Source organism: Puma concolor, chromosome F2 (assembly GCF_028749965.1).
Source record: "Puma concolor isolate L17-30 chromosome F2, mPumCon1.1.hap2, whole genome shotgun sequence".
NCBI lineage: Eukaryota > Metazoa > Chordata > Mammalia > Carnivora > Felidae > Puma > Puma concolor.
This window is the reverse complement of record NC_141684.1, coordinates 18,633,262-18,660,044: the sequence shown is the minus strand read 5'-3', so window position 1 is coordinate 18,660,044 and position 26,783 is coordinate 18,633,262. Positions and strand designations below refer to the sequence as shown.

At 37.7% G+C, this 26,783-nt stretch overlaps 2 long non-coding RNA genes across 2 annotated transcripts; both read left to right on the top strand.

The window, feature by feature from the left end:
- Nucleotides 1-14,367: 14,367 nt before the first annotated feature.
- On the top strand, nt 14,368-18,344 carry LOC147571868 (uncharacterized). Its single transcript, XR_015247082.1, has 3 exons — nt 14,368-14,711; nt 17,246-17,300; nt 18,264-18,344. It is a non-coding gene; the product is annotated as an uncharacterized LOC147571868 (long non-coding RNA).
- A 2,728-nt stretch (nt 18,345-21,072) lies between these two features.
- LOC147571867 (uncharacterized) lies at nt 21,073-26,411 on the top strand. Its single transcript, XR_015247053.1, has 4 exons — nt 21,073-21,564; nt 21,849-21,928; nt 22,604-22,627; nt 26,194-26,411. It is a non-coding gene; the product is annotated as an uncharacterized LOC147571867 (long non-coding RNA).
- Nucleotides 26,412-26,783: the final 372 nt, after the last annotated feature.

The following is a 26,783-nucleotide window of genomic DNA, read 5'->3' as shown; positions in this document are numbered from 1 at the left end:
CTTCTTCACTCTTTTGTGCAACCCCAAGAAATTCAGATACAGTTTAAATAAGTCACTAATTGCTCTGGAATTTTCACACTCCTCTCCCAAATTTGTAAAATAAAAAATACATTGAACATTTGGACGGAGAACAGACAGGAAGAAAAAGCTTCATTGTATCCATACTGTTTGGATTTTTTTTAATTTTTCCTTTTGCTTAAAAATATGCACAGTAGTATACCCTTTTAATAAACAAAGGGTAGAAAATAGAAATTAATTTTATACTATTCATTATCACTTATTTTAGATATATAAATAACAATTGTTGAACTGACTTAGTTTATTGAGAAAGTCACCAAATAGCATTTGACACACATTGTGTGGACCTTTCATAGAAATACTTGTACCAAATGTTTGATTTGCCTTTTTTCCCCACGGTGGCCAGTGAGGGATCCAGTAAGACAAAATGTTATTAAACTGGCTTTTGCTTGAACTTTACAGGTATAATGGAAGTGGGGGAAACATCTTTTAGGACTAATAGCAAGTAAGAATTTATAAATAAAGCAAGTAATAAAGCAAGTAAGAATTTATTGTGGGCTCTGTAACTGATGCTGTTTACCTCTTTGCCTGGGCCATTGGGAGGTACATAGTTAACTTGAGTCTATGTAATTAGTTAGGACCTTACTAGATACATTTATTTGCAGTAACTTAACCCCCGGCTTCATTTGCTATTCTACCCTTTTTTCCCCCTGTAAGGTTTAAGTTTTTTTAAACATGACATCTACTGTTATGAACTGAATTGTGTCCCCTCAAAATTCATATGTTGATGCCTTAACCATCAATGTGACTATATTGATGGGGCCTCTAAAGACGTAATTAACTTTAAGTCAAGTCATAAGGGTGGGGCGCTCATCTGATAGGAGTGGTTTCAGAAGAGAAGTGAGAGAGTGTTCTCATGTGGGCACACAGTGAGAAGGTGAGCCTCTGCCAGCCAGAAAGAAAGGTCTCACCAGAAACCAACCCTGTGGAGACCTTGATCTTGAACTTCCAGCTTCCAGAACTGTGAGAAAATAAATTTCTGTTGTTTAGTCTACCCAATCTGTGGTATTCTGTTATGGCAGCTCGAGCACACTAAAATACCTACCATAATCTTTTTTTAAGCAGTCACACCTCCAATGTAGAGAAGAAGAATTGCACTGTGTATGCTATGTTAGCCATCCCTTCTTTCCTTGTGTCCTTAGAGATATTGGCCGATCTCTATACCATCTTGGAGTGGTTATTGTGGGCGGGAATACTTCTGGGACTTTTACCAGTACCATTCTACCTAATATTCAGAAGTACTTTTTCTCCCATTAACCATATCTTCCTCTTTTATCTATTGTGTGGGTCTGGGGAGGGGGGTGAATTTACTTATTCAAATAATAAAAATCTCAGTCCATCTTAACCCATTCTTGTGCCTTGTAAATGCTGCAGTCCTAGATGTCTGTGGCTTTCTTGGCTCTCCCTCCCTGGTCTAATAAAAGCTATTCCATAAGGGCCAGGGATGGACTCTCTTTTTAGTGGTTTTCTGGCTCCTGCTCATTTAAATAGAAGCAAGGATGACATTAGGAGAACATGCACTTGGAGATACATCTGGTATTTTATAGAGTACCTAAAATCAAATACATCTTTCCACTTCCTTCTGGGGCACCATAAATTCTCCCAAATAATCCAGGGACATAAAAAGTCACATGCACTCTACCGTGAAAATCTTGTTACTAACTCTTATGAATGAGTAGCCATGACCTTATTATGCCAAGAGAGCATTTGTCCCTTCCCTGCCTTGAGTTACATTAAATATTATAAAGCTTTCTACGTTGACTAATAATAGATGACATCCCCCCAAAATGCCATCTCTCTAATAATGAAAAGGCAACTCTACTGGCCAAGAGAGATGAGAAGAAACTTATGGTTCCTCTGGCCACAATTATTGATATAAACCGAGTCATTCCCAAGAATTAAAGATGACAGACATTTGCAAAATTGATTTCATAACACTATGCTATCAACCTCCAACATTTATAACATAAATTTTGTATCCAAGTAGCTTGATATGTTGGGAGTGCTTGGTTGTTTGGTTGCCATTTGTCTTAGCCACTATAATGAAATACATAGGTCGGGTGGTTTAAACAGTAAGCATTCATTTCTGGAATCTGAAGAGTCCAAGATCAAAGTGCTAGTAGATTCCGTGTCTGGTGAGAGCCCTCTTCCTGGTTGGCGGGTGGCTGCCTTCTTGCCATAGTCCTCTCATGGCAGAGCGCGTGATCATCTCTCTCGTGGCTTTTCTTACAAGGGCACTAGTCCCATTCATGACACTTCCATCCTAATGACTCAGTTATCTCCCAAAGGCCCTACTTCCAAATATTATCACATTGGCAATGAGGGCTTACACTTAGGAATTTGGGACACCACAAATACCCAGTCCATAGCACTGTTTTGAAAAATAATGAAGCAAAGCACTACTGTTGGAAGGGTTTCCTTGAAGTTGAGAGGGAGCCATCACTTACCCTGAACACTTTTATCTAGCTTTAGTTGTGTTGAAATGTTGGCCTTGCCTTTTTAAAAGAACATTTGAAACTCTCACACACTGACCTGAAAGGTCAAACTTTTGATCAGATGATAGGGTGAGAAGTTCTAGTGAGACATGGCCAAAAGTGCACTCAGTAGATGTTATTGTGACCAGAAGGTCCCAGAGAGCCTATAGCTGTCAACAGCTTCAAAGATTTCAAAGGCCACTCTTCCTACTGCTTTTAATCCTAGACTTTTAAGAGTCACAAACCTTTCAAACCCTTGGGCAGTCTCTGTGAGCTTACCAGCTATTCTTGAAAGATGCATAGATGCTAAGAGCTAGAAAATTGACTCTTTGGCTTTGGTACTTGGAAAAGGACAAAAATTTTCTATCGAACTATGGAAAGAAACATGTGATCTTGATTTAAAACATGTGATCTCAGGAAAATGAGACCCAAGACCCTCATTTCTTCCTTGCAGCTAAGGTTCACTTCAATTTTACCTCTTTTACTTTCAGTTCAAGTAATACGTGAGTCTCTTGGATAAAAAAAGTTCTGACTCTATAAAATAAATACACAATATGTGTGTAAGTGTACACATACATATTTGTGTGTATATTCCTGTATGTATGTGACAATATGTATATCTCCCAGAATAAAATTTGCATTTACTTATATTTAACTTTTCTCCATGTAAAATGTAATCATTGTTTCTGTTTTTATTTCTCAGACATAATGCTTATACATTACAGAATTTCAAGAGCGTGAGTGTTTTAGAGAGTACTGTCTTCAGCCATGCCTACTAAATGGCTTAATCTCTTGCTACTGACACTTTCTACTTTATAAATCATTAGTTAGGTATGGTGACCTATATCAACTAAAAATGAGTGAAGATCAGAAGAGATGCATGGAAATAAGATGCAACTAACATTCATTTCTTGTCTTTTAGGACCTGTATATGGATTAGATTTGTGAAAATAACAAGTGTAAGGGTATCCTATTGATAGTTAAATAGCTGGTGATGAAAATTTATTAAGTAACCATATATTTCAAGTTCATTATCTCCAAATGGTTTTGAGTGCTTCTTAATCAAGAAAAAAATATCATGCAACCCAAACATATGCATACATTTGGAAACATATATATATATATATATATATATATATATATATATATGATTCGCAAAAATAGAAATTTAAAAATTATTATATCAAGATAGATAAAATTACGTAACTTTTATTGTGTTTAATAATAGTACAAAAACATTTTTCTGTCATTAAAATATTTTTAGCAATTACATTAGTCTGAGTAGTACTGTCTCCCTTGTAGTAACGACAATGACTTTTCATTGGCTTATCATAATGAATTTTATTTCTTGCTCACATTAGAGTCCAATGTCAGTATGCTTTCATTGGTAATTTCGTCTCACATAACTTCAGGCTTTGTCCATATTGCAATGTGGCAACATGTGGCCTCCATAGTCACTTTTAAAAAGGGAAGTAAATTCTAAAAAATTACACAAGAAGTTTTAAGGACCGAGCTCAGAAGTTAGCACACAACTCTTCAACTTCTATATCATTAACCAGAATCCAGTCAAATGACCCTGGTCTTATAGTGAATAAGGCTGGGAAATGAGGTCTTTATGGGTGTCCAGAAACAATAATGGAGTAAACACCTAGCATTGTTTGTGTGATAATAGAATTTATTACTGTTATAATTAATGTGTTTGATTAATTTAGTTAGAGCAAGACAAATTAATAAGCTTAATAACTATAAAATATTGGCTTCATACACCATATTACAGAGATTCAAAGACCTGGTTCTAAATTTAATTTATTTCAAAACTGGTTTTAAGGGCTTGTGGTTGCTGAAAAAGTTACTTCATAAAGATATGCAGATTAGAATAGGAGAAGAGAACTGGAAAAAGATACTTTTGTGTGTTATGAGCCTTAAAACTCTTTAGCCTGACAAGGGGAACGTACTTTATCTTTTGACCCTATTGTTGTCTCACTTCCTGCAGGCCATTCTCTGCAGCAAGAAAAATAACTGGTTCTCTAATGATTTCAGTATTTTGCTATTAAAGAATATCAAAAGTGGTTCCTAAGCATTTATTTTACCTTGAGAGACAATTTTGAAAAGTACATGTTTTAGTACCATCTTAAAGCACTGTTAGAAAAATCAAAGAGCTACATCTTCGTAACAATGGCATCAGACTGTTACTGACTTACCAACTATCAAGGCCCACTATGCCCTCAAGAGGAGCTTCATAATTAATTGAAATGGATGTAAATCCATAGTTGACATAGTCTCCATAATAATTTTAAATATTCAGGTTTACATCTTTTATTTTATGGCATGGGTGATATAAAGCCTGTTCTAGTAGAATGGGCTGGCTTCTTTGTCCATGTTCTTGGATTCTGCTGTGCTTACATTTTTAATATTGTCTTCAATTTTTGATTTCTTAATAGGAACATTTTAAGTCACTTACTCATTTCATTAGCATTAGATTTTTTAAAACTACTTGATGTGATTTATAAACTTAAGTGGATAAAAGTAAAGTACAAGTTATTGCAATGCACTAAAATAGAGAAAAATAAATGAAAGCTCCATTGCCAATCCCTTCACATTTGGGGACTTCCACTCTTCCTCTGACCATCTCTTGAGTCTCTGACATCTTTAGTTGTATGTGACCATCTGCTAGGTGACCTGAGTGGCCCCCCCCCCCCCTTGTCTATCTATGTTTTAAATATTTGGAAAAGAATTGACTTCTGTTTACAAATGAATACAAGCCCAAGTTCTAGTATTTTCTTCTTTCAACCCAATGGAGCATTTTAAGCATTCCCCGAGTGTACATGTCCCACATTTGAAGACACTCTTTAGGAACTTACAGATGATTAAGAGTTTTTATGATAAGTTAATCCTAAACTTTTAGGGAAAAAAAGTTTGATATAAAGCTATTTGTTTTTGCCTGCGTATTAATTTTAGTTTTCCAGTTTAGTACTATTTTCTTTTTATTGTTTATCATAGTTTTTTAGTGTTTACATTTTCTGAAGTCTTAATCAGGCTCTGGATATTAGCCTAGGTGAATTATTTTTATGTGAAAAGTTCAGGGGTGGGAGGGAGGGGAAGCATGGGGGTTTGAGCCTGGGCCAGCGAGGCTACTTCTGCCCATGTACTAAAATCAAGGTTGCCACAGCTTTTGACTGCCACCACCAGCATATTTATGTAAGAAACAGATGAGGCCCTGTGTTTTAATGTTCATCCAGTTTTTTTGTTAAAAAATAAGAAGTAATTACAATTCACATATACAAGGAATTTCCTAAATTTACACTGGATTTTATACTACTTTGGGTAAGATGTTATTGTATCTACTAAATATACTAACTACGTTGTGGTGAACAAGATGGCCCTGAAGTTGGAGTTTCTGGGTTTGAATACTGGCCCTGCAACTTAATATGTGCACAGCTTTGACAATTTATTTAATGTCCTTGAGACTCAATTTTCTGGGGTGCCTGGGTGGCTCACTTGGTTGAGCTTCTGACTTCTGCTCAGGTCATGATCTCTCAGTTCCTGCGTTCGAGCCCCACGTTGGACTCTGTGCTGACAGCTCAGAGCCTAGAGCCTGCTTCAGATTCTGTGTCTCCCTCTAGCTCTCTGCCCCTTCCCCACTCACTCTCTGTCTCTGTCTCTCTCTCAAAAATAAACATAAAAAAGACTTAATTTTCTATCCCATAAATGTATTTGAAGTTTCAATAAGATAATACACTAGCTTGTATGCAGTGCCTGACAGAAAATTTGTGGCCAAAATGTAGTTTTGTTATTATACTAATAGTTATTACTAATATCTATGACTACTATCCCTGAATAATGTAGGGATAAATATGTATGCATGTATGTATGTATGTATGTATGTATGTATCCTTTGCAAAATTTTACTCTATTTTAAGATGTTTAAGTTTCTTGATTCATCCTTAAGCCACTGCTTCTAAAATCCTCTTACTTGCATCATGACTATATAAATCTAAGGGTAAGAGTATGGATGTCAGAATGTGGGTTTCATTGAAGCTCTTAGAAGAGTCTGTTAAGTCCCTGGAGCACCTTGTTTTTTAAGTGCTGTTGTTCATTTATGTACTTACATATTTGTTTTAATTTTTTACCATACTACCCCATTATTATTATTATCATTATTATTACTATGTTTATTATTAGTGAACCATTAATAAAGTGTTTCTGGTTTTTAGAGCAGAATACCAAAAGTAAATGCAAGAACAACAAAAATCTGTCCTGTTTGTATCACAGTCTGGCCCATGACTCAAGGTCAGTGTTGAAGCCAACAAAAGAAAAACAAGCCAAGGACTGAATTCATATTTGGACTGTTGCATTCTGGGTGTGCCGTGGAGCTTCACAGCCTTTTAGGTTAGATTACTTACTCTGTTCTCATTTCCCCATGCTCCATGTGTTTTTCAGGAAGAGCTTCCAATGGAAAAGGCACTGGTCCATACCAGCTGCAAGGAGTTTGTTTATAATGATCAATTCAAATGAGCAAACAGTGATTGAACACCTGTCATGTGACACAATCTGCGCTAAGTGGCAGGACACAAAATAAGGAACCAAATACCAGGTCTGCCTTTCAAAGCTTCAAACTGCAGTTGAGAAAGAGGAAGAGGAGAGGGAGCGAGGGAGGAAAAGAGGGAAGAAGGGAGACTGAGAGAAGTCCCATAGGACTTCTACAAGATAAGCACTTGAAAGGAAGAACAAATTGCAATAGAAGAGGGGAGATGAGCTAAATCTTTTAAACTAGGAGTCCTATTTTGAACCTACCTATAAACTAAATTTTCTACTTGATTTTGAAATAGTAGAGGAATATCCAGGTTTCCACTTCTTATTCCTTTTATTTTAGAATTAAAATTATTTTTTAAGTCCTAAAGATGTGATGCTACAAGTGGAAATTATACTTGCTGAGTTGATAGTGTATGTCATGGCTTTAGACGAGCCTACCTCATTGTATACATGGTATTAATTAAAGCCAGAGTTCAGCTGGTATCCCCCAGCCCTTGCAAGTTAAAGCAGAGAGAGGCTCGCTCTCACTGTCTCTCTCCTTTTCTCTCTCTCTCTCTCAAAATAAATAAACTTAAAAAGAAAATCCTCCAAGTAGGAAAAAGTATTCTTAAACATTGAATTCCAAATAACTTTTTCTTCTATGTAAATTATGTTCTTACAGATGCTAGTTAATTACGGATCAATTATTAGAGATGAGCAATAATAATGAAAAAGTGGAACTAGGATTTCATCTACTAGGAAGAGAGGCATAAAATCTCCTAACTTAAGGGAAAGGCAAAGCTCACCAAGTTCTGCCCCCTTAATCAACTGATGAAATTCAGAGCGGGTAATGTGACCTACCTTAGTTCTGGGCTACCTTATAGCAAAATTGTTACGAGAATCTGTGATCTCCTGATACCTCATCTAACAATTTGTCAGTACAGATTCTTTCCCCACTCTGTCTGGTAGTTGTAGCAGCCAGGTTAGAACTGGCAATATTTCAATCTTTAGGCCTTTTCTTGTCTGAATAGGTCTGTGCATCCAGGAGCAAGTAAGACTCTAGGCTACACAATCATCATCACCCTACATCTATGCTTGCTTAGGAGAAATGTGTAGATGAAAGTATTTTAGCATTTCTGTACTACACATCACTCCAAGGATTTGATTGTTTTAGGTGAACACGGGATGCATAACATTGCTAAGAGCAAAACATCTAGCACCATCTCAGTGTTTGAGTCCTGGGTCTACCCTTCACTAGCTCTGTGACTTTGGGCACATTATCATCTCTGTGCCTCAGTTTCCTCATATCTAGAATAAGGGGAATAATGATATGTCACAGGTTATGGGGGTTGAAAGAGGTAATATATGGAAATATACTTTGTGTGTGTTGGGAATTCATTCCTTTTTACTATTGATTGTCTATATTTATTAGCCTATTGGTGGGCAATTAAGCTGTTTCCAGTATAGGGCTATAATAACTAAAGCCACTATGAATATTTTTGTGCAAGTCTTTTTGTGAATACTTATTTTCACTTTTCTTGACTAACAACTGAGGTCATAGAGTAGGTGTGCACTTTACACTAGCAGAAACAGCTAGATTTTTTTCCCAAAGTGGTTGTACCATTTTATATTGCCACCAACAAGGTATGAGAGTTGAATTGGCTTTGTTCATTTTCTCTATTTTATGTGTTTTCTTTTTCATTGATTTCTGCCATTGTCATTCTAATTTCTTTCATTCTTCTTATTTTGGTGTTACTCTTTCTTTCCTACCTTCTTAAGGTATAATTTTAAGTCTTAGGGCTTAGTTCTTTTTTTTTTTTTTTTCCTTTTTACTAGAAGCATGTAAAGCTATCCATTTCCTTCTGAGTACTTAGCTATATCCCTCAAGTTTTGATACCAGTTTTCATTATTATTTAAAAATATTTTCTCAGGGCTCCTGGGTGGCTCAGTTGGTTGGGCGGCCAACTTCAGATCTCATGGTTCATGGGTTCAAGCCCTGCGTTGGGCTCTGTGCTAATAGCTCAGAGCCTGGAGCCTGCATCGGATTCTGTATCTCCCTCTCTCTCTCTCTCTCTCTCTCTCTCTGCCCCTCCCCCACTACTGCTCGCTCTCTCTCTCTCTCAAAAATAAATAAACATTTAAATTTTTTTAATAAAAATATTTTCTCACTTCTCTTTTTTAAAAACTTAAATTCTGGAAAAATTTTTGATTTACAGAAAAATTGAGAAGATAGTACAGAGAGTTCCCATGTAGCCCATACTCAGTTTCCCCATTATCAATATCTCCATTAGTCGGTAAACTTGGTACAATTAAGGAATCATTTTTGGGACAGTTATTATTAACTAAAGTCCATACTTTATTCACACCTCCTTAGCTTTTACAAAATGTCTTTTTTCTGTTCCAGAATCCTACAGGATATTACAATACAGTTAGTTATCCTATCTCCCTGGGATCCTATTTGCTATGCTGGTTTCTCAGACTTTCCTTGTTTTGATAACCTTGACAGTTCTGAGGAGTACAGGTCAGGTGTTTTATAGAATGTCTCTCTCAGTTGGGATTTGTCTGATGTTTTCCTCATGATTAGACTAGAGTTATATGTGATTTCTTTTTGGTAGTGGATTCTTACACTATCCACATGTTTGGTATTATTTCCTGGATGTGTTATTATCCATAATTTTTAATTTAATTTCATGTGTAAAGAAATATGTTATTAAATATTTTTTTAAAAATGAGACTTGAGCCGTGGCCTTGCATAGTACCATTTTTGAACTATCATTTTGAAGCATCTTTTTTTAGATGGTGAGCACACCATGAGCAAGTGAAAAAAAAAATGTGTATTTGACAGTTATTGAGTTTATTCCTGCATAATTATCAGTTAGGGACACATTAATGTTCTGTTAATCTTATCTCTACCTTTTCTGATTTCCTTTTTGTTCCATTACTCTCTTGATTGTTGATAAAGGGGTAATAAAATCTTCAACTGTGATTGTAGGATTGTCTCCTCTCCCTTTCTGTCTGCATTGAAATTTTGGTATTAAATACACACATTTAGTCTCTGATTAACTGACTTTCTTTTTTTATACACTTTAAAAATTTTTATTTTGAGAGAGAGAAAGCACATGAGCAGGGGAGAGGGACAGAGGGAGAGAGAGAGAGAGAGAGAGCGAGAGAGAATCTCTATCCTGAGCGTGGAGCCTAGTGCAGGGCTCAATCCCACAAACAGTGAGATCATGACCTGAACCAAAATCAAGAGTCAGACCCTCAACCAACTGAGCCACCCAGGTGACCCTGATTAACTGACTTTATTATCATTATGGGATGTCTGTATTTTAATTTGGTAATGTTCTTTGCCTTAAAATGTATTTTATCTGATATTAATATAGCCACTGCTACCTTCTTATCTTACTATTTGCATGATATATTTATTTCCACTTTCTTAATTCCTATTTGTGTCTTTTGATGTAAATTGTGTCTCTCATAGGATAGACTAGTATATAGCTGGATTTTATGCATTGTGGCAAGCCTTGCCCTTTAGTATGAAGAATATTTTAAAATTTTACATGGCAGGATTATGGACCACAACAAAGCACAGAATTATTAGCTTTTAATTTCAGAAGCCACAGTTTAGGTTTTTTCAGTCTTCTGGTCTTTAGGTTTTTTCAGTCTTTCAGTTTCCATAAGCCAAGTAAGGTAAATAGGAGGGCTATTAAACCCTACAGATGAGGAGGGTTTAACATTTTGAGATGCTATGAAGCTCGCTCAGAGTTCAGCAGCATTTGTCCTCAGGGCCAATAAGGTTTGGAGCAGTTGTGTCATTGCAGAGAAATTTCCTGGGTTATCCATTTCTTCCTTGTACAACTTCGATCAAGTTGCGTTATCTCTCTGACTTTAACTTTTCTTTTCTGAAAAATCCCAAATTTCCTAGATTGTTGAATTCTTAGGTTAAATATTACTTTGTTACTCTATGTTACTTTTCATAATATTATCTATCATGGTACTCATCATAACTTTCAGTTAGTATTTATTGATGTGTTAACTTTTTCAATATCTTACTCTTCCAATAGGCTGCAATATACATAGCGACATGTTATTTTTTTTTATTTTTTTTAAGGTTTATTCATTTTTCAGACACAGAGAGACAGAGTGTGAACAGGGGAGGGGCAGAGAGAGAGGGAGACACAGAATTCGAAACAGGCTCCAGGCTCTGAGCTGTCAGCACAGAGCCTGACACAGGGCCCGAACTCACAGATGGCAAGATCATGACCTGAGCTGAAGTCAGACGTTTAACTGACTGAGCCACCCAGGCGCCCCTTAGTGACATGTTTAATGATTATTTTTATCTCTATATACATGGCTACACATATTTATATCAATATTGATATCTATAGATATATATAGTGCCAATCCAATGCCCTGACATAATAATCATCATCATTTGTTGTGTATTTATGATATGCCAGACATTTCTCTAGGTATTTATATACAATTTTCACAGCAATCTTACAAGGTAGATTATTTTTATGCTTATTTCACAAGTGAGGAAAACAACATAGGACCCAAAATTCTAAGTTATTTGCCTCAAATTAAAGCTAGTAATGTAACATTCTATGTCAACTACACTAAAAAAAGAAAAAAAAAAATGAAAGAGGTAAAAGCTAGAATAAAGTATAGATAATTTGGCTCAATAATGTCACCTAAACAAATCCTTAGAAATATTCTACACTGATTCAAAGGAATGTGGTAAGTGCTCAGAGAGTATTTTTCAATGTATAATAAAAACTTAAAGGCTAATAATTTGAGCTTGTGCTAAATAATTTACACAAAATCGTCTGTTTTAATTCTCTGAGCAATGTCATGACACAGAAGCTGTTGTAATTCTATCTGACAATGAGGTGTTAAGTGGCTAGACCAAGGTCACACAACTAACTTGTTTAAAGATTAGAACTTAAATGCCTATCTTCATCATTGATCTTCCCTCCAAAATTTTCAAGAGGATGAAATAAAGAATGATTGTGAAGGTTCTTTGTGAATGCAGAACAACTTCTGGTAGAAAATTCTGGTAAGATAGTGTCATAGTCTGTGGTATGGAGGAAGTATCACCTCAGCACTTCATGACTCTTAATATCATCGTCTTTGCCGTTAGAACTTACAACTTGTTCCACTGAATCAAAGTCTACTTAACCACACCTCTATCTGAGCTTGCCTTCATGACTTGTTTGTCCAATGAGACAATTAACAATATGACATGAACAAAGGCTTGAAAATCTCTTGTTTCTCAGGACTTTCTTCTTACTGCTCTTGGGAATCCTGCAACCATCACCACGTGAATAAATCTGGGCGAGGCTGTGGGATAATTAGAGACATGTGGCCTGTCACCCCACTAACACTGAACCCACAACCAGACTTGTGAGGAATGCCATCCTGACCACCCATCCCCAGCTGAGCTGCTAAGTGGGCCCAGGATGGAACTGCTCAGCCCAACTCACAGCATTATCAGGAATAATAAATTTTGTGTGTGAGCCAAAATGTTTTGGGGTGATAGTTACACAGCAAGAATTAACTGACACAATTCCCACCTGTGGTTTATTCTTTTGGTTTGTACCATTAGATGCATGTTGCACATGGTGGTTGTGGTGGTAGAGGGGGCAGTGGTCTAGTGAAAATAAGATGAGAAATTGAGATCGATGTGGCCCATACTATGTAATAGCCTGATTTGCTTGTATTTAGAGTGAGAGAAATGTGAAATCAACTGTGGCTAAACACATTATACCCTTAATTACAAATAATTACGTCGTAGATGGGGCACCTGGGTGGCTCAGTCTGTTAAGCATCTGTCTTTGACTCAGGTCATGATCTCACAGTTCATGAGTTTGAGCCCTACATTGGACTCTCTGCCCACTTCAGATCCTCTGTCCCCGTCTCTCTGCCCCTCGCCCTCCTCTCTCTCAAAAATAAATAAACATTTTTTAAAAAATCACATTGTGGATGAAATGTTTTTGGTGATTGTATTTTACTAAAAAGGATGTTATAAAGGATCATTTTTTTCTATTATCCAAACACACTAGCTGGATTATTTTGGAAGACATCTTGGAAAGAACATTAATTTTCATGCTAAACTTGTTCTGTAATGTTAGCCTCTTTGGCAAAATGGATGCTAAGGAGCACTTCTACAATGTTCCCTTAGGATCTTTTCGTCTAATCCTCTTCTACCCCTAAGACATCTTCTATAAACGCAAGTATTGGTTGTTACTTAAAACTGTAGATAGAATCTATTTCCTCTATAGCAAACATTGCCAAGATGATTTTGGTAAGCTCACAATTCAAACATACGGCTAACTGTCATCAGTCATAAATAAACTGGATATTTTTCATCATAAAGCAAACAGAAGCCCATGTAAAATATATACTACTTAATGAGTTATAGAGTTCATATTTGTCATCATATGGGGAGGCTCCTTCAAAATCAATGCCAGGGTTCTTTCTTCTTAGACAACCCAGTCCAGTCGTTTGTCTTTGGCCCAATAGCTTATGCCAGGCACATGGAAATAACAGAGTGTTCAGATTCCAAAGAATTCTGTTTGATTGTTAGTATTACAATTAACAAGCCATGTTTTGTGGGATAATGAGACTACTTAATAGCTTTGCAAATAAATGTTCTTATCTCTAAAATAGCTTGTATTTATGAGTATTTACTATGTGCGAGGCACTGGGCAGTATGCTTTATATGAGATATCTCATTAATTCTCACAGAAACCCTATGAGGTAGACTTTTCATTATTTTCATTTTTACCCACAAGGAAATTAAGGTTTGGAGAGTTTAAGTATCTTGTCTAAAGTGATAAAGACTGTGATTTGTAGAGCCAGGGTTCTAGAAAGTTCTGACTCCAGAGCTCAAAATTGTTATTACTCTGCCATAATCATTCTCTCCCCATGCTACCTCCATCTAAATTCTCTTGGGAATTTTCCTCCTTTTCACTATGAAAGCATTATAATAAGGATAAAATGAGAATGCATATGTAAGAGTTTAAGTACTTGAAAGCACTATACATATTAATATTCATTCAACAAGTAATTATAAGCAGCTACCATGCAAATAACAATTGCCAAACTGGATTTCAACCAACCTGGCATATGGATACAAACAGTTACTCCAAGGAATGTGCACTAAAAGTCAGAATTGTCCTCCATGGCTCCAATGTTCAAAATTTTGCAGTGTACCCAAATATTTTTGTTGCCTTTAATAACTCTGTTGATTGCCTGTGAACATATATAAATATTTTTGAATTAGTATGTGTATCTTCATTCCTTACCTCTGGGGTAACGAGTTCCATGTGTTTATTCTCAACTCATTTGTCCTTTTGTTTGTTGCTTAAAGTCTCTCAAATTTCAAAGGATGTTTCTAGTATTCTGAGATCTCGTGAATGAGTTAGAGCCAACTTCCTCAAATCCTTCATGATTGTATAGATTTCAATTATATCTTACTCGTTCTCTGTTTTCCCATCTCCCCAATCTGAAGAGTCATAATATTTTTGAAACTCTTTTTAGAAACATTAGGTGTTGTCTCTGTGATGCCAAACATCTGGCTGAAAATGGAATAAAAAAGGGAAACATCAGGATGCATTCACATATCCAGCTGTTTGGCATTAGGTACGTTTCTAGTTCTCATTCAGATATGTAAAGGCAGGGAATATGTGGCTGTATCTTCCTTTCTCCGAGGGTTACTGAGTGGTGCAAGAGGGTAATAGGCTTAGGAATGATAAATCAGGATGTCATGGTGTCAATACATCCAAGGAGGTGACTGAATTCAGTTTCTGTTCTCTGGCTTTGAAACAATACGATGATTTTCCTCTAGTGACTTGCAAAGGCAGAGAACTGAAACTGAATTCCAAAAAGGAAGCCTCCCAGAGTGTTTAGTAACTAGATGGGGGCTTTGTTGCTGTTGTGGTAAGTTTAAAAGTTAGGACATCCTGTGGTTTGGTAAGGATTAGAGTAAGCGACCAAGAAGAACTATAAAGGAAGTGTTCTCGAAAACCCTTTTCTCAGACGAGGCCATAATTGTGTAACTTGTGTGTAGCTGCAATACTTTCATAGTGTACTGCACAAGACATCTTACATGATAAATTACCTACAACGTTTGGATAATGGAAGAAAAGGGCCATTTAATATTACATACAATGAGCAAAGTATTGCAGTTTCTAATTAAGTGCCCAAGTCTCTTGTACAATGAACTATTTGTTGAACTTTTAAAATATAATTTGGAACCTTTGAGTAAATGACTTACGGCCATGTGGTAAAAACAGAGACATTTATGCTGGGACACATGGATTGCATTATCTTTTCTGAGGCTTGCTTGCTCGCTCTTCCACAAGCTGGGCCAGACTACCTGGCATAGCCAGGAAGCAAGAATCCAGGTGAATTGGTGGGGAGGACCCTGCTCTACCTTAGGTGGCAGTAAGCCAAAAGCTATTCTGAAAGAAATTCTGAGATTAATTGTTCTCTGGGAAATGGTACCTTCTGATTTCAGAATGTTAGTGACATCAAGGACGAAGGAATCCCATTAGGACCTAGGGAACTGTGTAATAGTTTAAGAAGGTTTCCTTGGGTCAAGCTGTGCCACAACCTGTTTCCTGAAATTCAGAGAGAAATCAAAAACTTTGTGCATGGATACATAACTTAAGAACATGAGAGCACATGCCAGCATGTTCATGCATATATTTTGATCCCTTTAACAGTCTTAAGTTATTTGAAGTTCCCATTTACCTGATTTGCCCAGAAACAGTCTCTCAGTTCTTGGGGGGGGAAATGTCTTAAAGACCTACCAAGAGGCTCCAGAGTCTTCTTGGACATCAAGGCTCTTTACAAACATTTTTGATGAGTCAAGTGCAAACAAATCAGATATAAAAAAGCCAGTTTTTTTTTTTTCTTGACAAACATGAACTTAATAACAAGGGAATGAGGGGTGGGAGGAATAAATAAAAGGTGGGAAGATCTTGGGAAAACATCTTCTGAGCTTTGATGATCACAAAGTGGTACACAAAGATTTCTTGCTACATGAACACAACCAAGGCTGGATTCACTCAACACTGCTATTGTTTCAGCAGGAAATCTGGTGATAATATTTAGCTCAGTTGCTATTTAGTATTTTCTCAAAGTGACTCTGATATAAAACCCTCTATGATGTCATAGTTCTGCATAGCAATTGATAGTATTAGTATTTGGGGGTGCCTTTTTTGAGAATTAGAATACATTCCTGCTTTGTAAATGTGAATATAATCACATCTAGAATTCAGGAATAAAGTAAGGATATCAGGAAAGACTTCTTGTAAAAGAGAGATGCTTAAAATGATTTTTAAAGGATATGAAGAAGTTAGCCATTCGTAGAAATGTGGTCAGATTCATAGGAAAAATGCTTCTGAGTATGATGAGAGTGAATGGCGTATTCAGGAAACTACAAATAGTCTGGATTCCTAGAATGTCAAATGGGAGGAGGTGGAAGGGGATGAGATTGGAAAAGAAAACAGGGCTCCTATCATGACAATATTCTGAGGGTAGTGATTAACCTTAGAGAGGCTGTAATGAGGAGGAGAAATGGTTATACCAAACATGGTGCTGGCTACAATGTGGAAAATTGATTAGATGGAGCTAAGACTATAATTGTGTAAAAGATTTGAGTGATGTTGCAGTATTTCAGGAAGGAGCTTAAAGAGATCTGAAAAGTGGCCATGGAGATTGAGATAGACGGCAGGATGGGAGACTAAATAAAGAGAATCCCTTTCTGTAGTTACAATACTTAGAGCTAGCAAACATGGCGAGATAGTGGAGAGCCTGCCAATAAGCATGGACTCTGGAACATAGATTTGGGGTCCGTGGGTCCGGGTTAAGATTTCCACCTCCAAAACTTTCCAAATGTGTGACCTTAGACAACTCACTTAATCTCTCTGTCCTTTAGTTTCCCCATCTGCCAAATAGGAAGAAAATAATATCTAACTCAAAGTGCTGTTATATGAGGATTAATTGAGCTAATATGTAAAGCATTTAAAGAGTGTCTGGCAAAGAGTAAGCACCGTACGTTATATGTTATTAGTGCCACACGCGGGTATTGTGCCAACCTCTTAATATATATTTTCATGGTTAATCTTTCAAATAACCCCATGAAAAGGGTATGCCTTCTTATTTTTCAGATGAGGCTACTGCAACTTGGAGGGTTTACATAACTTTTCCAACATCACAGAGCTGGTAAGTGATGAAGATGGAACATAAGTCCAGAGTCCCATGCTGTTAACATTTTGTTATGACTTTTGTGAAAGTTCAGGCCGCTTGCCTCTGGAGAGATAAATTCAGGAATAACGTACAATATATGATGCCTTCTCTCCCATTTGTGTCCAGAAGAGAATGCATGTAGAGTGGCATGGTATTGCAGAATGTAGGGAGGTTTGAAGTTAGGACACCTGGTTTAAATATCAGCTCCCTAATTCATGATGCTTGCGTTGAGAAATTTTTTCATCTGGGTGTGGTTGAAGGTGGGAGATATCAAGCTGGAGAAAGCCCTTTATAAATGGTAACATGCCAGATAAGCATTAGTCATTGATCGTCCCTTTAAAAAGAGTAAAATAATAGTCATCCATGACTGTGACTCCTTTTTTCTCAGCCGCCACAGGAAGTCATAAATAAAAATCATCCCTCCCCAACATTGCCGATTCTGCATATTCAGAAAAAATAGCTTTGTCACTTTCCATTGTAGGCAAACTTGAAACTATTGCTTCTTACCTCCTTCCAGTCAGCTCTACGTTAGCATGACTCAAACATTATCCTAAATTATTTATGGCATAAATGAATTCTCCTTCTAGACAGGAGAGAGGAGACAGAGAGCAGCTCAGAATTTCCTAAACTAAGATCTTTTGTTCTCTGGGGATCCTTGAGCGTATTCCCAAGGGTCCATGAGAATTTTTAATTTGGGAATTTCATGTCAATGGCAATTTAAAAATATGTACATAGGCATATTTTTGACCATCTGATGGCAACCTCACAACCAATAATTGTCCCATACTCGATAGTGTTTGTTTTTTTTTAATTTGTTGCACCCAAATAGTTCCACTTCATCTTGGGCTAAAGTGAAAAAGAAATGGAGGCAGAATTACTATGTAAATGGTGCATTTCTGCCAAGTGGAGGCCAAATGACATCATGTTATGGTTTCACAGTAGTTGGAACAGAGAAGAGTGGTGGAAAAAATGACTGATCTCAGAGCACACAGATGTATGGGCGTGATGACCGCAAAAGAACTTGAATCTTAACAGTGAGTACCATGTTCCTTTGTGAGTGGTTTCACTTTCAAGAAAACAACAACATCCATCACATGAAATAAATGTTACCAAATTGAATTTTACTGGGTTGCAACTTTTGTTTGCATTTACTTAGTAAATGTGTTTAAATTTTATAGCTTAGATGATTTATAGGCATAAGAAGTTACATCTAGGTTAGTGTTGCATATATTTTAGCAGCGTTATAACAAAAATACTACAAATCAACATTGATATTAAACAGAACTTCTGTTTCTTTTAAAAGGAGTCTATCCATCACTCAAATTTGAGAAACACTAAAATAATGGAAAAGAATACAGGCTTTGGAATTAGACGGAATTAGGTTCAAGACTCAATTCTTCTACTCCCTGGCTGTGTCACCTTGAGTGAGTTGCTTGACTTTTCTAAGCCTTAACTTCTTCCTTTCTAAAAGGTATTCATTATAACAATCACAAACACTAATTCAGTTCTTCCTATGTGCCAGAAAAGCTCAAAGAATCGAACCTATATTAACTCTTACTGTTAAAACAATCCTATGCAGTAGATACTAAGATTATTTGTATTCGTGGGTGAGGAAAATGAGACATAGAAACATGAAGCAATTTGTAAAAAATTACACACCCATTAGAACATGGATCTAGATGATCTGACTCTAGAGCTGAAGCTTAACCACTTTGATACACTGCCTTTTGAACATCCACCATGGTTTCTTATATATATTTATGTTAGATATGTTCATATGCAGCTTTCCAGGATTAGTTTCTGAGCTCTGCCCTGACACAACACAAGTTCCATGACTGCCCCTCTCCAAACTGGTACAAGCATGTTCGAGGAAAAGCTGGGAACAGTTCCAAAGACAATCCCTACTAGCATTACAATGAAGTCTAATTCATTCTCAGTGTTTACTAAATGTCAGATACTGTGTTTAACAACTTACATCGTTATCTTGTTCAAATGTTAAACAACAAAGTGAAAAAATAAATTTCATTTAGAAAGGAAACTTTCAACACTGAGTAATATTCCATCTAATGTATATACCACCTTCTTCAATGCATTCTTTCATAAATGGACATTGAGTTGATTCCATGTCTTGGCTACAGTGAACATGGGAGAGAAGACATCTCTCAAGATCCTGATTTCAGTTCCTTTGGATATATATCTAGCAGTGGGATTGGTGGACCAAATGAAAATCCTGCCATTTGCAACCACGTGGATGAACATGGAGGTCATATGCTAAGTGAAATAAAGCCAGACACAAAAAGACAAATGCTACATGATACCACTTACATGAAAAATCTCAGACAGTCAAACTCATAGAATGGTGGTCGACAGGGGCTATGAGGAAGAGGAAATGAGATGTTGGTCAAAGAGTATAAAATTTCAGTTATGTAAGATGAATATGTTCTGGAAACCTAATGTACAGCACAGTGATTGATGATAGTTAACTATACTCTACTGTATACAGTTGGCCCTTGAACAATGCAGAGGTTAGGGACACCAACACTCTCCTACAATCAAAAATCTGTGTATAACTTTTGACCCCTTAAAAACTTAACTACTAAGAACTCACTTACCATTGACTGGAAGCCTTGCCAATAGCATAAACAGTGGATTCACACGTATTTTGTATGTCATATGTATTTTACTGTATTCTTACAATAAAGCAAGCTAGAGAAAAGAAATGTTATTAAGAAAAGCACAAAGAAGAGAAAATACATTTACAATAGCGTGTGTGTATTGATTTGGGGGAGAAAAACCTGCCTTAGATGGCCCAGCAGGACAGGGACGGTGGAAGCAGCTGGCCCCAGGATCACAATGTTCTGCAGCCTGGTGGCCTGGATCTGCAGCAGGAGGCACAGGACAGGCCCACAGGAGGCAGAGTACAGCTGCGCCTTATGCCTGAGGTGTACCCAGCCAGTGGCCAACAGCAGGTGCCAACACACAGGAGTGCCTGACCTCTGGAGGACGCTGGCTGGGGTGCCACTCGGGGGGAAGGGTGCTTTCCAGCCCAGGAACGGCCCAAGACCAGAAACCTTGGAGACCTGAGAACTTGGAGTTTTTCAGTTAGGATTGCTCACCAAACCACTCCATCCTGCACACAGGGCAGTCCACAGCCCTGCCCAGTCCTAGCCCTGGAGGCTGGTGAAAGCTTCAGCGCTGGCTTCCATGGGTACTCAGAAGACAGCAGGTGAGATCTCTGGGCCAGTTGGCTTTGATTCAATCCTGTGGAAACTTGGGTGGGCAGTTATAAATAAATGCCTTGTGGCTTTTGCTTTCAACTCTCTTTTTAAAAATCTACATGTAAGTGGATCTGTGAAGTTAAAACCCATGTTATTCAAAGGTCAACTGTATCTGTGTGTGCATATGTGTGTGTGTGTGTGTGTGTGTGTGTGTGTGTGTGTGTGTGTAGAGAGAGGGAGAAAGAGACAGAGAGAGACAGAAAAATTTATTACTAAGGACTGCTCATGTGATTATGGAGACGGCGAAGTCTAGATCCAGGTGAGCTGTTAGTTTATGTTAGTATCATTTCAAAAGTCTGAGAACCAAGAGAGCCAATGCTGGAATTTTAGTCTGAATGTGAGTCTGAGTGTTAGCTTTTATTACTTGAATTACAGAAGAACCATGTCTAAGCTTGAACATGGTCAAGCAGAAAAAGAAAATTCTTACTCAGCCTTTTTTCTTCTGTTCAGGCCTTCAGTGAATTGGATGAGGCCCAGGCATTTGGGGAGTAAAACTGACTCAAATACCATCCAGAAACACCTTCACAAAAATATGCAAAATAATGTTTAAATATCTGGGCACTTCATGGCCCGGTTGAATTGACACATAATTCTTAAGATGGCCAAGTTATGCATTGATGAACTTTACTCACGTACTCATTCAGCCAGTGAATCAACAAACATTTTACTGGCTTCCATGTGCTAGACACTATACCACATAACCTGAATTTTCTTTTCTTTAAATTTTTAATGTTTTTTTTTTTTTTTGAGAGAGAGAGAGAGAGAGAGATTGAGCACAAGCAGGGGTGGAGCAGAGAGAGAGAGGGAGTCACAGAATCCGAAGCAGCTCCAGGCTCTAAGCTGTCAGCACAGAGCCCCACACGGGGCTTGAACTCACCAACCATGAGATCATGACTTGAGCCGAGGTCAGACGCTTAACCAACTGAGCCACCCAGGCACCCCCCTAACCTGAGTTTTCAAAGGTAAATAAATCTCTTCCTGTCCTCAAAATTGCAAAGGCTATTGGTCATATTAATCAATACAACTATTATCTATGATATAAAAATTGGCTCACAAAGTATTCTATGATCCTTAATAATTGAAATCTTTAGCGTTTTGTAATTATGTTTAAGATATACAGTCTTTACACTTTATAAATGAAAGCCATGCTCAGACCACATCTTTATAGGGGAAGCTTTGTAATCCAGGGGTAAAAGGATTGATTAACTTTTGTGAGCTTTGTTCTCTCCTTTGTAGTCTCCCATAGGGTGTATCCCACAAAGTGTGTCTGTTCAGTTATGCCCCACTGGATATGTCTCTGAGGAAGAGGAAATTGGAGGAGTGAGGGTAAGATTCCTATTTGGTTTCTCTACAAGCACCTTCGATGCAGCGGGATGTGGAGGTGAAGGTAGTACAGAAGAGTTTATCCAGACAACCAGTAAAATAAAATTGACCTCCTCAGATACAGGGTATTAAGCACTACTGAGATCAAGCAAATCACAGACAGCAGTGAATTTTGAATCAAAATCTAATGTAAGGGGGGGGTGGAATAGAGACAAAGCATGGGGTATAGGACCTAACATGTCTCTCCTGAGAAATGAACCTTTTTTTTTTTAGGAGGGGAGCTCAGGCTAATAATTTGTTTTATGTACCCCCTCATCCCATTCCAGCCCTTAGCATGGCAGTTTTTGGAATGAAAAATTGGGGGATTATGAAAGAAAACATGAGAGGGGATAGTAAAGCAGGTAATAAATAACTTGAATTCTGGATTCAGAGAGACACGAGTTGGAACCCAGTGTTGCTATTGAATAGCTGTGACACCTTGGGGGAGGTTTTTCACTCCCTGAGTTTAATTTCTTCATCTGGAATATGAGAATGAGGATCATACCTAATTCTTAGGGGTGATGCAAACATTACACGTGCTAAAACCCGGAGGCTGATGGAACCAGAGGGAGCACTTCAGTGTTAGTTTTTATTACTTGAGTTACGCTACAGTCTAAATAGATGCCTTTCTTTTTATAGGGCCTGGCACAGTATAAACACTCAGTGAGTATTGCTAATTGCCAGTGATAATTGTTGGTAATATAAAAATTATAGCTGCTCTTATAAATTACATTACTATGATAATGCAGAAAAAATTCAAGAAGACTACAGAGATGGAGAAAATCAAACTGGCATTGTCAGATGAGACTTGAACCAAAATTCCAAGAAGAGAGTCTGCTTTCTCCATTTGGAAAATGGCCAGATTTCACCTGAGGTTTCATACATAGAAAAAAGTCTAATTATAAGTATTAAAAAAAAAGACAAAAGTTTACCTTGTCTCTATTTCATGTCACTCAACCTCACAATGCAGAAAGCCCGATTATCCACTGTGTCTCTTGCTCTGAGACCAAGAGTAGACATCCTCTTCCATGTGCTTGTGGGAATGTTTGAGGTTTGCCTGGCTCCAAATAGCTAATCCAAGGAAACATCTTCCATTCCTTACTGGAATATTAACCCCAAAGCAAATTGGAGGCTGCTGTGGCGGAACAATTGAAAGCACTTTCCAGAAAATAGTTAGCATGTCACCGTTAGCCCTTCTCCTTTTCTAGAATCGTAAGGGTGCATTGAATTAGCATTTATATATATGTCACCACTTACTGAGTGTTTCCTATGTGCTAGGCTCTGGTAGGTGTTTTGTAAACATTATCTCATCTGAGTCTTAACAACAGGGCTGTGAAGTCACACTGATATCCCAAATTCACATGTGAGAACCTTGAAGCTCAAAGAGGTGAAGGAGCCAGAATTTAAACTCAGGCATGCCTGAATAAGGAGGACCCCTCCGCCCCCACCGCCACATTATGGTGGACAGTTTTGTTAACAGTTTGACTCTTGAGTGAGTTTGAAATGGCTCAATTTGGTGAGGAAAGCCAGGCTCATCGGCTCATAACCTTTGACCATGGTGTTAATCCAAGTCTTTCTCAACCCTCGGAGCACTGCAGAAACAACCACAGTGGTGCTACTTGCTGAGAAGGGGCTGTTTCTCTCCACGGAATAGACGGAATAGACAGCTTGTTGACTATGCCTTGGGCCACAGAAAACCTGCAAGCCATGTGCTTCAAAGAAAAGCCAGACTTCTCAGCAGAAGTTATCTTTTCCAGATTGTGCAAACTCTGGAGAGCCGAGCTAGTCAGGTTAATGCAGTTTAACGCAAAGGCAAAGTAGGAGGGGAAAGAAAGCAAAACTAATGAATCTCAGCCTTTGATCTCTGCTAATCAAGGCATTTCATGAGGTACTTTATGATCATGTAGTACTCGGTTCCTAATGAAAATGGTTTAAGTATGATTTTACTGGAGAGATCTAAGAAGCAACCATTTAGGGAAGCAAGCCAGATATTAGGTAACTCAAGACCACTCAGGAAATCAAAACAAAGTTACAGCTCCATTAGCCAAGTGTAATGTTTTTGGAGGGAAGGCAAAGAGGCCCAGGTAGCCAGAAATTTTCCCTGCCTTCATTCTCCCCGGGGAAAATATCAAGTACATTGCACATTCTGGGGCATCTTAATCCCTATTCTTAACCCTATGCAGGCACGGCTACAAGTCTTTTATACCACCTTTGCACACGAGCACTCAGCTGTTTACCTTATAATAATTTGCCTTTCCACTCTTGGCACAGTCTAACTTGCCAGATGGACACTTCATTGAGTGTACATGTTCTGGAAGGAAGGAAATGTCTCCCGGGATGTGTCTGATGGAATACAAAGATGTCCAGTGTATTTCTCTACATTTCAATAGCACTTCATATTTGCAGAGAGCTTTATCATAATGTTTTATTAGTGATTGCATAAAACAACCCAATGAGTGAGATGGTGATGTTTTCACCCTACAAACAAAATCGAGACACATTCAGGCTAATTTGCTTCGGCCCACACAGCAAGGATTAGAAATTCCAGACTCAAAGTTACATATTTCCAGAGCCTCTCTTGCTTTAGGTTTTCTGAGGTTGTGGCCCAAACTAACGCTGAATAACGACTTATAGTGGTTCTCTAAGCATCCATGCTAAATATAAATTTTATACAAGGCCCTATAAATACATTGTAATGGAATGGCCATGAGGGTGATTTGCCACTTTCTTCTTTATTTGCATGATCTCACACTTTTCTGGTTCTCCCAGTTGATCTTCAGTAACTCTTCTGTTACACGTCTTTCCTCCATTTCCCCCCCCCAACTGTGAATATCTCCAAGAGTCTAGTTCCTGCGTTTCTAATCCCACTACTCTCTCCAGCTTCAAATAACACCACAATATTAATAAATCCCAAATTGCCATATTGTTCTCCTTCTTCCAAATTCTTTCTGTCTTTTACTCATTCTTTGATTCAACACATATTTCTTTTATCTACCACATTCTAGGGGCACACGACAAATAGATGATTAAACACCAGACCCTTTCATACAGCTCATGGGCTATCAAGACAGAGCCACAGAGAGAGGATTCCAGTATTCTGTAACACATGTTGTAATTGTCTTGGCATTATTAGAGCAGAGAAACATTTTGCCTTGCCTGGACTGGCAACTAAAGGAAGGAATCCTACAGGAAATAAATTTGTTCCTATTTCTCAGTTCCAGTTGATCATTCAGTCACTCGTTTATCTGATGATTAATTAGTTAGCACTTACTGTGTGCAAGTCCAGAGTGAGAACACAAAACATTACATAAGACACTTACCCATGACCTCAAAGATTTTACTATATAGGCAGGAAGAAAGGATATTTCTACAAAACCAGAAGGTGTCTCCATCACATTGATATTTGTCTTCCCTCACTTATCTGGTTGAACAACTTTTATCTCTCACCTTCATTGTTTGTTTTTGTTTATTTTGTATGGCCCTAGTGGAAAATCAGTTTTTAGAAAGGGTAGACCCTTAATGAAAAACTTTATGTCTACTAATTACTTACCATGTAACTGAAAGGAAATTGCATGGCCTCTTTGAATTTACTTCCTTTTTCCCCAAATGGGAGTTATTAATGGTATTAATACTATAAGAATGTTATAAGAATCAAATTACAGAGATGCTGTTATACAAAGTATTTTTCAAACTGTAGCCTGCCCACCATGTGAATAATGGCTAGATTATTTTTACATTTTAGGTATGATAGATTTATTTTAATTTTTTAAATTAAATTATTTGCAAATCCATGAATAAAAGGGATGCCACATCTGTTTCAAGTAGGATAGATTATAAGATGTTTAACAGACTTTAATCTGTTTTCATCATGTGCTCCAAATAATTCATAAAGTGTTAGTAACTGTCAAAAGGCATTGGAAACCAGAATTTTAATTTTATAAGAAAGACTGTAGAAATCATTGAGTGATATCTCCCATTTTGTAATAAGATAGTTGGGATTTAAAGTGGCTTAGTATCTTTCCTAGGGTCATAAAACTAATTAAACATAGACAGGAATTTGAAGCTCATGTCTGCTGCTTTCTCATGCATCACACTGTATTTCTTGAATAGGATCAATTTCTTACTGGAGGCAAATTAGTTAGGTCATATTAGGCCAAGGAAAACAAGATCCCATCTGTGGGATATGTGATCTAATGGATTTTATTTCTCTGCTGTTCTGCTTTACTTAGCACCATGTTCTACACGCGATGGAGTGGGAAACAAGCTGGCACCAAGAATAACGGACTCTCGTATGGCGGGCATGGAAACTGATACCCTTCTTCGAAGTCTCCGAAGCTCAGATCGCTTATTCCTAGGGACTCCATTCATTTCCATCTCCAAAGCTCCCACCCGCCGCACGCCCCAAGGACTCTGTGAAATGATCCTCTGAATGATCTCCTGAGAGATGGAAGAGGTAGGCATTGACTCATCCCCTCTTATTCCACCCACATTGGTCAAGGCTTGCCACACAGGGAGATAATTCACTCACACCTCCACATCTGATGCCTGGTGGGTGTCGCTAGGGGAATTACACCATAGTGTCAGGGAAAGCCCAGGGCAGAAAACGAGAGACGGACGGGTGGTTTGCTGTAGCAGGTAGTGTCAGACTACACAAAAACTAAGCCACTGCTGAGGCCCATGCTGGAGTAAGGCATGCCAAGAAGAGGTGAACGCAAACATGAAAGGTCAGATCTTACTAGGTATCGGATATTCTTCTGTGCAAATATTGACACGGTACTTACCATGCGTCATATATCCTTTTATGCAAACACACACAGAG